Source organism: Dromaius novaehollandiae, chromosome 10, assembly GCF_036370855.1.
Source record: "Dromaius novaehollandiae isolate bDroNov1 chromosome 10, bDroNov1.hap1, whole genome shotgun sequence".
Taxonomy (NCBI): domain Eukaryota; kingdom Metazoa; phylum Chordata; class Aves; order Casuariiformes; family Dromaiidae; genus Dromaius; species Dromaius novaehollandiae.
Genome location: NC_088107.1, coordinates 10,692,506 through 10,705,370, shown reverse-complemented (window position 1 = coordinate 10,705,370; position 12,865 = coordinate 10,692,506). Strand labels below are relative to the sequence as shown.

General features: G+C 39.9%; 1 long non-coding RNA gene across 2 annotated transcripts in view; it reads left to right on the top strand.

Moving 5' to 3' along the window:
* The first annotated feature begins 1,001 nt into the window (after positions 1-1,001).
* Positions 1,002-12,865, top strand: part of LOC135329337 (uncharacterized) — a 130,459-nt gene continuing 118,595 nt past the window's right edge. The window contains exon 1 of one of the 2 annotated variants that reach the window (XR_010390722.1): positions 1,002-1,124. This is a non-coding gene — a long non-coding RNA (uncharacterized LOC135329337). Of the gene's footprint in view, positions 1,125-6,904; positions 6,995-12,865 lie in introns of those variants that run through there. The other variant, XR_010390721.1, reaches the window with a different exon arrangement.

Genomic DNA, 12,865 nt, shown 5'->3' with positions numbered 1-12,865 from the left:
AAGCACAGGGATGATGTGCTAATTCAGCATTTCTCCCCAGGCAGCACGTTTTTAGCAAGATTAGCATGAATCTCTAGAAGCAATTTAAAGCCTCTCCTCACTAGTAGAAAACCGAGGGAAAGAAGGCTCCTCTGAGCACTGCTCTCCCTGAGTGGACTTGGGCAGTTTTGCGCTTTTTGCTTAGCAAAATTGACCCTAGTTCTGCTTTTTTGGGCTTAATTGATTTAGCACATCTATCCTCCATTCCCATCATCTCATTCTTCCCCTCCCTCTCAAATGGAAATGCAGAAGTTCTTTTAAGTCTTTTGGGGGAAAATTGAATATAATTTTGTTAAATATGAAGTTGAAAGATGAAAAAGGTCAAATTACAGAGGAAAATCAGTGATTGGCTGCTGTTGATTCGGTTAGCTAGAAAAACTAAGTGGGTCTTCAGCTGCCAGACTTGGTATCTGCTGTTGGGTAATAAAGATACAGCAATCTGTTTTGAGGGGAGGTATCCAGCAGTGGTGTCCAGTCAGGTCTCTAATGTATTCCTTCACAAATGGATGGGGAGTAGGAATTATTTTAGAACAGGCTAGGCATTCCCCGAGCGAATCTGTGGGATCACTTGGCTTCATAAACTAGCAAGACTCTTGAGTACTGTGTCATGGCAAGAATAGTGAAATACATTTCAGTGTGAGTAAAAGCTAGTAACGCTCCAGCCGTGTTCAGTTAAATCATGCCAAAGGACTAGGTTCTTTGCTGTTGGTGGTTGGTAAAAATCTTTTTACAGGTCTCAAAGACACGAGGCCCATGTTCAGGACAGATAGAAATCTACCGGTCTGTTTGGTGGCTTTTAATAGCACGTTTGTCACAAGTGCTCGGATATTTGCTAGCTACTCATTTGGGGAAGAGGAGATGAGGCAGAGAGCAGGAGAGAAGCAGCAGGAATGGGGACTCCCTGTTTCAAAATGTTTATGTTCTTTTAAAGTATTAGTGTGCGTTATCTGTACAGGTAGACATCGGAGTTATTTGTGGAGAGTGACATTGCCTGTCTCAGCTGAAAGAAGCAGAAGGCAGTTGCGGTGAGGCTGCGCAGCCAGAGCTTCGCACAACAAAATTCCCCGCTGTTGCAGGGCAGCAAGGTGAGCTGTGTTTTGGTCTTGGCTTTTTCTGTTTGTTTGTTTTCAAACTCAGCTGGCTGGCATAAAAGAAGGGAGAGGGAAGGAATATGTGAAGTAAACATTGGTTTAACTATGTGCAGCTGATGAAGGCCTTTGGCAAGTATATGGAAGTGTTAGTTGTTTTTATCCTAGGAGGAATTGTTCACACTGTGTACAAGGTATCTTGATGGGAAGCATATTTAAAAAAAAAAAAAAAATCAGATCGACGCATATCATGAGACTGTTAACTTGGAGCATTCTCTGAGAATTTTTGGGGCCCTGATGAAGTCCAGGCTGCTATGCACAGATGTGCACCATCAATTCCTGTGGGCTGCAATGCAGAGCTACCTGCTGCTTTCTGCTGGTAGACCTGGGGTTAGTATATAGGGAAACACCTTTCAGAAGCTCTCATTATCAATTCTTTTGTATTATATTACTGCTGGAGTTGCTTACATTAATTTTAAGATACCATATTTGCATGAATTAGTCACAGATTTTTTCCATGGCTTTGCTTAACATGGCAAAAGCAATGATGTAACTGCTGAGTGTGAATAGTCACCTAATGAATTCATTGCTAGTGCAGGGGTGTAATTTGAACAAATACACGGATTTGATTATCTGCTCTGAACTAAATTTTAGGATGGTTCAAGATAAATTTACATGGTGACCTTGCCATCCTCAACTCTTTATGTATTCTTACTGCTATTTGCACAGTTTCTATACTGTGGTTCTTAGCTCGACTACGGTTTCTTAATTCCTTCTTATTTATGATGCTTTCCTGTATAGCTTTTGCTGATGCAGATCATTGTTCTTGCAAATTGTGTAGGCGTTAGAGGAAGTACTGTTATGCCGATGGAAGTATTTCTGAAACTGAGGAGTATAACCACTCTCCTTCGTTTAAGGTAAATTGGGAGGGGAAAACCAAAAAAACCCACAAGCCCTATTATGGATCCTAATATCTAAAAATGTTAGAGTTCAGCAGTCTGATAAAAGGAGTTTATTCTGGAGGCTGAACCAGTAACCAGAAGAGCTGGGGCTTACATTGCTGGTGCATTTTTTTGTTTGTTTATTTGTTTGAGAGAAGCAGCAGCCAAGAGTAAAGGAATCACAGATGCAGCCAGTGAAGTGCTGGCAGGGAAACTCTATGGAGACATCTTACAGTAGAGAAAGACAGTGAGTGAGTGCTTGTGTTTGGTAAAGTGATGGTCTGGACTTCTGACCAAAGAATATTTCTCCTGTTGTTTCATTTCTGTTGTGTTCAAGGAGAAGGTTTTCTGGGACTCTGGTAATCCTGTGCCAGATTTCCTGAATATTGCACTGTTGTTCTAGTGCCTGTTCAATAAAGCTTATCCTTCCCAAAAGTGTTGGATTATTGCACATGTGCTGTTGATTTCTGAATATAAAACAGTCCTTGGCAAAAGTGTTCAATATATTGCCTATGTGCCCTGTGAGGGTATAGCATGTCTGTAGTCAGTCTAGGGTTTTTGCCAGGAAAAGGCTACCTCATGTCTGGAAACCCCAGACAAATTTGTTACGATTCATCCAGATGAGATTAGAATGGAGAAAAAAAAAACCTGTAAACCCCTAGGAAAATTAGACTACAGGAAACTTGAAGAAGTTACCTGGTATGCCTCCCAAACTGAAAATGATGTTGGTATGCCTATGGCATTCCTAATTAGTGTTTATATAAGCCTGTTCTTAAACACCTCCAGGAAAGGGTTCTCTAGAACTTCCCCAGGCACTTCATTTCCATGTTTCACTGTCCTTAATTTAGATTTTTTCCCCTAAAGTCTAAGTCTAAGCAGTTCTTTTAACCTGTCTCCATAGGTCATGTTTCCCAGCACTTGATTATTCTAATAGCTTTCTTTGTACTTTGTCCAGACCTATCTGTCTTGAAGCTAGGCACATAAAACAGTTGCAGTAACACAGCTTAAGCTGATGCTAAAACCCATACTGATGCTAAAGGAAGAGGTGGTTGTGGTGGGGAAAGCAACAACCCTACTTCATGTATCTGTGTATCTTGAAGATTGTTTATGCTTCAGGTATCACGTTTGCTTTTTTCTACAGAGTAACATCATTGACTCATGTTCAGCTTTGCATCTCCCATAACCGTACTGAATTTTAATCTTGTCTTCCAAAGCACTTGCAGACTTTTTCTCAACTCTACTACCTGCATTTAATAAGCATGCTCTCTTCTGTCAGCAAATCATCAGTGACAGTGATTTGAAGAGAATGGCATCTGGGACCATCCTTTGTGGAACCCCTTTGATACATCTCCCTGCTTTGACACATGTGGATGGCTCATCTGTGGTCATGTTTTTGCTTCTATAGTACAGTAGTTTAGTCTAGACTAGAGTTCTCTGATTTGCACATAAGAACATCATGGCAGCATTAAATGCCTTAAACTCAGAGCTTTTCTGTTTTGTTACAGAAAGAAATTAGATTGGTTTGATATAAATTGTTTTGGACAAATCCATGTTGGCTGCTCATAATCTCCTTGTTTTATTCCAGGTGGTTACAAATGGCTTGTTTGTTCCAGAATTTTTCCAGGAAACTGCAGTTAAGCTGCCTAGCCTATAATTTTCTTGCTCCTCAATTTATTTCTCTTGATAATAGGCATTAACTGTATCCTTTTCTGCTTTTCAAGGGCCTTGCCTGTCCCCCCGCAAGTTCTCGGAGATACTTGCTAATCATTGCTTTACCCCCTTGCCAAGGTAAAAATGGATGTGGGGTATCCATAGGATTACATCAGAAAAATACCTGACTCTACAGTCAAATAGCTCCTAATGGAAAAAACCTGCTAAACCCTGACAATTGGCTATATGGTTGGGTCCATCTTGCAGTTTTTCCTGTAGCAATCCTGAATTAGTATGGGATAGCATAAAAAATGGGAGAGAGTGCACAAGCTGTCCCATGAATAAACTGTTTTCTCTTTTTGTCTTTTGTAGACCATCTTGTTGTCTTTAATAGCTTGCCTTGTATTTCAGTAGTTGCCATGGTAGCTAATAATTTATTATTGAGCTAAGTAATAATTGCTTTATAATTACAAATCCAAGCAACTCGCTAGCACACCTATATGAAAACTTATGCACTAATTCCTTTCACATTGATCTTCCTCCCTACTTGATCTTTTCAAATTTGTGAATTGTGTTTTATCTCACCTCTGAATACTGAGAAAAATTAAACAAAAGCTTTCATGTTGTAACCTCTTTTTGAATTCGGCTGTTAGAAGGCCTGTCTGACCGGCACAGCACTAAGTATACCTCTTTGAATGCCTTAATATAAATCCAGGAGAAAATTAAGTTCCTTTGTGCAACTTGAATATTTTCCCTGCTTTTTCTTAAAGTTATTTCATGTTAGTACTAATAAATGTGTGTGTACATATATTAAAAAAAAAAAACTAATGGAAGAGTGCTTATGAGCAATAACTTTCTTTTCAGGGATTTAAATAATATTTCAAATGAGGACTTTCTCTGGATGGATTCTGAGAAAAAACAGGGCAATGATTTGGTTGCAGATGGCTGGTCTCGTTGTATCCTTGTGTTGCCTGCCTGTACAACGTGGTGCCTCTTGTTTCAAGCCTAGATTTAGTGTTCTTTAGCAACAGTATTTTTGTCCTGGATTCAGGCATTCTTTAGCACTGTTATGTTGGAGCTCACGGATAGGGTCACTGGGTTGTGAGATGACTTAAATAGTAAGAATAATTATGAACAGAGTTGATGTGGCTGAAAATTGAAATATACAGTCTGTGCAAATGACAGAAATATTCTCTTCCAGCAGAGTAATATTTTTAGATAAGCTAAGTCACTGATAAATGCATATTTTCCTCCTTGGGAGCCGCATGTTTCATGACAAAACTGAGAACCACCTTTATTTAGTAAGTTTTGAGGAGCCTGTGCAAAGCTTAGTGATAATGCTATAAATGAAACAGTCCTCATAAGTGAGATGACTGCAATCACTGCAAAATGCCTTTCTTAATTAAAAAAAAATTCTGTTCTTCAAGTCAAATTACCTGACTGTTTATCAGCCACAGCTTCTGCCATCCTGTTAGACTGCTTGGTTTAAAATCAGCGTGTTTCTAGGTAAATAGGTATACCAGTTTTCATGATTGATGCATCTGCCTTGAGGATGTGGTACAGATCATTGCCAAGACAGTTTAAACTAATGCATCGAATGCATTTGAACTATTCTCATAGGGATGTTGAGATGCTGTTGACACACTCGTTCCTTTTGGTTGCTCATTTGAAGATTAATCTTAATTTAGGAGGTGTTGTACTTTGCTGCTTGGCAGTGGGTCAGTTCAATCAGGGCAGTGTAAGATTAGGTTAAAGCATTTAGTGAAGAAGGAAGCAAAAGCAGTTTAGCAAACTGTTCAGTAGTTTTAAGTCTGGAAGAACTGTCATAATAAAAGCAAAACCAGTGAATAGCGGCTTTATTATCTTTTTCTAGATGTTGGATTTTTTTTTCTGTCTGTAGTAAGAGAATGAAAGGATTTTGGTCTGGATTTCTTGTTGAATCTGGTGGAAGATCTTTCCTGTATGGTTCTCTTGGAGGTATCTGAGTTCATTCTACAGCTAAATAATGTTTAAACTTCATGAGTAGTTTTCAGTACTGCTTGACAGAGAGTATAAGCAAACATTTTTCGGGTAGGTGATAGCATGTGGATAGACAAATACTGTCAATAAGGAGGTTTTGAATTTAAAAATGTAAGAAAGCTATGTCACTTGCTGTATATTTTGCAAGACACTCCAACTGTTTTCAGATGCATTTTCTTTCTTTTCTTTTCTTTTTTTTTCCTTTAATTGATTACCGAAGTGAAATGTGCTCAAGAGTGCCAGGCTTTATTTACTTTTGGGTGAAAATTATAAGCAGGCCACACTACCAAACATATTGTTGGGTAGTGAACATACTGTTATGTTAATCAGCAATAACACATGAACATTGGTGTCAACGTTTATCCCATACTTGACAAAGTTTTGCAAACCTCAGTTGACTCCTCTTAAGAACTTGGATTATTTTTCTGAAATATCTATGCTACCTTAAAGTCAGGCTAACAGTGGAGGATGTTACAGAGGCTGCTCTCCTTTCTACAACCTCTGCCTGCCTAAAGCGGGCACATTCACGCAGCACAACTTGTCCCGGATGGTGTCTGAAAGCAGCGTAGCCATATTACCGTGACTTTGTGCCTCTCAGCAAGGCTTGGCTCAGCCTTAGTGCTGCACTGCTACGGCCATGCTAATTCCAGCTCCCAGAGAGAGCTGACAATGGCTAGCTTGGGCTCTCTGTGCGGCCTCCTTCGTGACTGCAGATAGGCCCAGGGGCCCAAACCACAGCCAAGCTGGTGAACATTCACCTTCCACAAAATCCATTGACTTCATGAACATCATGTTCCTGATTCTGTTGTAGTTTCTGGTATCTAATTGTTTTTGAAAACACAGCATTGAAAAATTGTCATTCTTTGCATTTAAGTGGTCCCCGTTAACCTGGAAGGCAACTTTGTTTGGCTGGAGCTAATTTATCTGTCAGTTTATAGTATGACTGTACTTTTTCAGTAGGAGAAAAAGGCCCATTTTAAGGCCTTTAAGGTTTTTAAGGCTGAGGTCAGAGACTTGGCAGAATACTGTTGGTTTCAGCTAAAGCTGTTGCTAATGCTCATCTGTATTACTGCATTTGTAACTTCCTCCCTGGTGTAAAAGCCTAATGGAGACTTGTAAGAATGATTCTCCTGAGCGTACAACTTATTGAAACTATTTTTCTTGTAGATGCTGTTCCAGATCTGTGAGCTGTAGTTCATGCCTCTGACCTACTGTTCTATTGTTCTCTGCTTGTGGCAACAGTGATATAACATCAAAGTGAGTTTTAAACATCATTTGGGCAGTTAATTATTTAGAATTGCTCAGATTTGACTGTGAGCTAAATATGTATCTAACAAATTAGAAAGCGGATAAATCCAGGTCATAAGTAAGGCTCAAACCCTGGGCCGTGCCCTCCTAATGCCCATGGTCCTGTCCTTTTTGGGCCAAAGAAATTGGCTCTGGTAGCATGACTGACAGCTGATAGCACACAGAAGAGGTAGTCGTGATCAAGCATTGCGGGGGCTTTCCTACCTGGTTGGGGCGCAGCTGCTCTGGTCCTGTTCTACCCCTGCTAATGCCAATGCTGAGCCTACAGGGTTATGTTGGCAGCTTCCACCTAGGTGGTGCTCAGTGGCTGCATCCAAGCTCTGAACTAGGTTATTGCATACACCTGTGGACAACACTGGTGTCTGAAATCCGCAGAAGTTGAAATTCCCACCTGAAATTATATTCTGCAATGACCCTGCCTCACGACAGGCTTGTGAGGTGGAGCCGGGCATGGGCACAGCAGCTGTTGTGGAGGGCTGAACCCCTCAGCACCACGTGGCAGTTGTGCTGTTTTCTATGCCTATCTGCCCCTTGTCTGCTCAGCATAAAGTTACTGGACCATGAGCTTTCTGCTACTGTGACAGTGATTATTTAGAGGATTTTTTTTTTTCTTTAAGGCTACTTTATAATCATTACAGGGTGATCTGCAGGGGTATTAGAGCTGTATCCTAACTATCTTTGACCATGCTCCTTGTTGCAAGTGACAAAAAAGGTATTCTGTGACTTCCATCCTGGGCCACCACTCTGCTGCTGTCAGTAGTTGTTTGCATTGGCCGCTGCCTTTTGTTTTTATGCATGGGAAATGGAGAGCTGGCTGAGCACTGGGACAGGTTGCCCCGAGAGGTTGTGGAGTCTCCATCCTTGGAAATATTCAAAAGCTGTCTGGATATGGTCCTGGGCAACCTGCTCTAGGTGACCCTGCTTGAGCTGGGTGGTTGGACTAGATGATCTCTAGAGGTCACTTCCAACCTCAGCCATTCTGTGATTCTGTGAATAAAGAGCTGCCATTACAGGTCCATCCATTAAACCACCCAGATAAAGTGCAGCTGTTTTGCTTTTCATTAGCACTTTCTTTGTATGCTTTTTTCTCTATTGACTATGAAGTGTAGTTTAGCCTTGTTATATTTTAATTTTGCTATTAACGTGCTTGATTGGAAGAATGTCCCTGTAACAGTAATAAAAAAAAAAAAAAAAAAAAAAAAAAAAAAAGAAAGTGTGCAAGATAAACAGCACAAATGACATGTAAGCTTATTCTATGAGGTTTGGTTAATTGAAGATAAACAAATTTATTATCTCGCAATTAGTGTGGCTTGTATGTGTAAATTATTTCCTAACAAGTTCAGCAACTTTACTCAACCTGCCTTTGAGGAGGCGCCGGGTTTGATTTTAGTGCATCTTAAAAGCTTCTTAGAGGTCTTCCCTCCCCATTCTCTTCTCCTGGCTTCTTCATATATAGACAGAATGCCATACCATCCTCTTTCCAATTCTTCTACAGATAATTTAGTGATGGTGGATAATTATAAGCTTTCTGGAAAGCACTTTTTCATTGTGTATTTTTGCAGCATCCCTCATAACTGGTCAGTGATACAGGGTCATTTAGACATAAGAGCAGTGCAGATGTGAATGCTAGCAAGAGCAATGCAGCCTTAAATATTTTTTTTTTTTTTATTTCAGAGTATAATCCTGTTAGATGATCATCCTGTGAGATGATTCCTAATTGTTGCTACTGATTAGCTTTCTTTTATTGTTATTATTTTCGTAAGAGGAGAAACATAAGGAATAGGAGAAATTAGTAGCTTGGGATCACGGGAAGGAGTGCAGTTGAAATGTAAAATGGTTGTTGGATCTAGGCAGTCTCGTTCTGCCATAATTACCCCATTGACCCACAAATGAACTTTACTTTTCAAAGAAACAATTTTGGAAAGTTTCCTGGGAAACATTCTGCTGTTGATGTGTGAGCATACAGTGCAAGATGCTAAAGATATATCAAAACTTGTGGCTAAGTATTAGCATAATGATTAATGCAGCTGCCTAGCTCTGCTCTGTGGTCATTTTGTAGAGCATCAGGAAGACTTTATAGGAGTGGTCTCTGTCCCTGTGAGCAGCTTCTGGCCGTGGAGCTGTGTGATGCCCAAAGAGATCATCGTTCCTAGACTTTTAAGATGGTGCGTGGAAACCTGGGGGCCTGATCCTGGAGAGTGTTTCCTACTGAAAGAGGACTTGGCACCTTATAAATGGGACCAGAAGTCCTTTTAGGAAAGAACAGTGACTTTTTTTTTTTGTAACTAATTGTGTAGCTAAAGGTTTCTCCCTCTCCCATTCCTTTTAAAAGCACAGACCCAATTGCCTTTGCTAGCGCTTGCTGAGAAGCGTATGGATGAGTCTGTACTGTGTTAGCCACCTTCGAAGCTTGACTCTCCTCTTTCGTTTGTGTGCTCTGACTTGTCTGTGCCAGTGTAAGACAGGACACAAAAACTTGATCACTCGATGCATTTTCTAGTCTGAAGATATAAGAGCTAAACATGCTGGAGCACAATTTTTTGTTTTATTATAGTAAAATCTAGTTCTTTTTATGAAATTCATAATGTTTCAAACCTTTCTGAAGAGCAGAATTGCTGTGACTATTCAGATTTCCAACTACGTGTTGTAAATGCAGTCTCTCAAAACATCTTCCTGGTAAAAGAATAATCCTGATAATACAAAGATAAGTTGTAGTTGATTAATTTAATGAATTAAATTGTACTGTAACCTAATATAAAAATAGCCTAACATGCTGATAGTTGATTAAATGGACAAAATTCTTAATATACTAATGGCCCAGTTCAGGAATTAATATGCTAAGTAAGCCTTTGCCTTTGTAACAGTTCATTTTTTTCACTTTAACATGGTTTTAATAAGATAGCCATAGATATTTTTAATTCCTATAGTGACAGTCTTTGAACTAATCTGTAGAGTTTATTGTAAATATGAATATCCATATTAGATTCTGTTCTGTGTGGAAGATGACAAAAGGAAAAAGTGTTTCTGAATTACTGAAATTACTGAATTACACCTGAGAGCTTTTATTTGGTAATTATATTTTCTTCAGAATTAAAAAAAATGTGTTTCCGCAGACGAGTAGTCCTCTGATTCTTCAAAAGATGCAGCTCCCAGGTAACTTTCAATTCAAATCCTTGCCTGCATAATTAAAACACCAACTTGAGACCTTTCTCTCAACACTTCCATCGCCTCTTTCTCATTATGCTTCTTGATGAGATTTTTAGGCTTCACAGAGCACCGTCTAGGCAGCTAATCCGATGCAGTGCTAAGATCACAGCACTTCTTGTGTAATTCTTATTAGGTTAATCAAGAAACTTACTGAAGCAGGAGGTTTTTTAAGGCCTGCCAAGTCTGAAACCATAGATCAAAGTTCATAGCCCTCTGACCCCTTTGCCCTAACTTGCCTCAGCAAAGTTTACATGAATGGCCTTATTGTGAAGATGGCAGTGTCGGAGAGCCTGTAAATTTGCAGTTGTTTAGGCTTAGGCGAGGTATTGTGTTGTGAGTGACCAAACGCATTTGCTTCTCTTTCTGGAGAGTGAAGGTTGTCACCTCCGCGGCCTAGGCAAGTGCGCGCGGTGCCCACAATAGCAGTCAGGTGATGGCTGCTCCTGTCGGTCGGAGCGCCCCGTTTTATGGCAGAGTGTAATTAAATGGCTCAGAAGGCAACATTAGGAAAACAGCAGTGAAGAACAGGGGAGAAGCTTAATTTCCATGTGGTCAGCCAAGCAAGGACAGCACCAGCATTGTGATCTGGAGTAGGCAGTTTGAGTGCTATTAAAGAGATGTCTATTCTCTGTGTTAGCTGTTGAATGCCCCTGCGCTGCTTTGATTGCCCTTCTTCATGGTCAAAACCTCTTCCTAAAGCAAATGCTTTTTGCATGGCGTGCCTTCTTCAGTGTTATTAATATAATACCATCGATTATTTTGAATAGTAACAGTGAACTTAAGAAAGGAAATCAAATAGTTTAATTAAACCAAATTTGACCCAGAAAGGCTTAGGGAATTTTAATAGGGTTGCCTTAATAATTCTGATTTACTGCTTCCTTTTTCAGGGGAAATTACAAAAGTGAGATCACAGTAGGGCTGGAGCTTTTAGGGAATATGGGGTAGAAATGCTAACTGTGTTTCTAAAGAGGAGATTATGCTCTTTGGCTAATTTAAATTGTGGGTGTCGGGGTGTGATTTTTTTTTTCCTTCTTTCTTACTGAATTTCTGTGAAAAGTTAGCAGTGGTTCTCTGGAGTGAAGATTTAGCCAACCAGAAGGGTTAAAAGGTTTTCGTTGTCCTATATTTTCTATATTCCCCACAGCAGCCATCCAAGTATTCAAATGCAAAACTGACATCTTGGGTTTTTTTTTAGAAGTGTGTGTGATCATTACTATTGCAATGCCAGGGCGATCACTGTGTCTGCACCTGGTAGCACTGGTCCAGGATCCAGCAGGAATTTGACTGTTTTGGGCATGATTTGTGGCTTTGTGACAAGAAAGCTACCAGGGTCCATGTTCTTGCATGGTCAGAAGAACATGTCTAGATGTATGCAGCTTATGCAATACAGAAATGGGGGATAGTGTGGGAATGATGTAGGTATTGTGGTTTTTTGCTATGTCTCAAGAAATTGAAAGTAAATGCTTAGGGAAAAATATAACACTTGTTTCAAGAAGGCTAACTTTGAAAGTCGGTGCTAATATAATGATAAAATGATCTGGTATTTCTGAGGACACCGTTCCAACATTTACATAACAACGCATATGAATGTGATACCAGAAACTGCATGAATTTATTAAAATAATACAAGAGATGTTCAAATTAAAAATTTGCTGATTAAAGAGTGTTGATTGATTAAAGCAGGATGTTCATTTACAAACCAAAGCAAAACAAAGCAGTTCTGGCAATTGTGCTTATCCCCCTTACAGCAGGAAACATTTGAAAGTTTGACGGGCAGTTGTTTACTTAATATGTATTCAACTCTAATCTTCAAATCTATAGAAAATCACTGTATCACCTGCAGGAAGTTCTCAAGGTAAATACGCAGTGGCATGTTTTTGGTAACTGACTGCTGCGCTGGTACAATGAGGCTGCAGTCTGCTGCCTTTCCAACGGGAAAAGTGAAAGGAAGCAGCAAGAGAAGTGATGTTTCTGAGGGGTCTAAATTTCTTCTGCCCAACTCGGTCTGGCCTACAGCTCAGTTTTCAAATACAGCCTTTTGTCTGTCACAGCCAAGTTGCTTTCCTCTCTGTAAAACCAGAGGTGTCAGTTCTGTTTGATCCTTCGATAGTGAACATGCAGATGCGTTGTTATTAGATGAGGCAAAGTTTATTCTGGTGACTTGCGTGAAGGAGTGCAGCGTGGCACAGAAGTTGCATGCACATGCTGTGTCAGCTCGCGAAAGAGTCTGTGTGCAGCAAAAGTAGTCATCGCTCTCAACAAAATAATGTGAAGTATCACTTTATTTATGGCTTGAAAAACTGACAGAGACAGTTAAATCTTCGTGTCAGTCAAGTCATGATGGAAAAGCTCCAGCTGTTGGTATTGTAGAACTCCATTGCTTTCTGACCTTTCCTCTTTTTTCCTCTTTACAGCCCTCGCAATACCCAGGCTCATCTTAATTATTTTTTTGCCATGTTCTTTCCTTGTGATCTTTTCTTAAAATAATGGCAGGGAGGCAGGAAGGGGAAAATCTCTTTCCAGATTTTTTTTTTTTTTTAAACATGATTGTCACTTTCAAAGTTGCAGTTCTGTGGCATTTCTTCCTAGCATATTCTTGCTTGCATAGCCGGT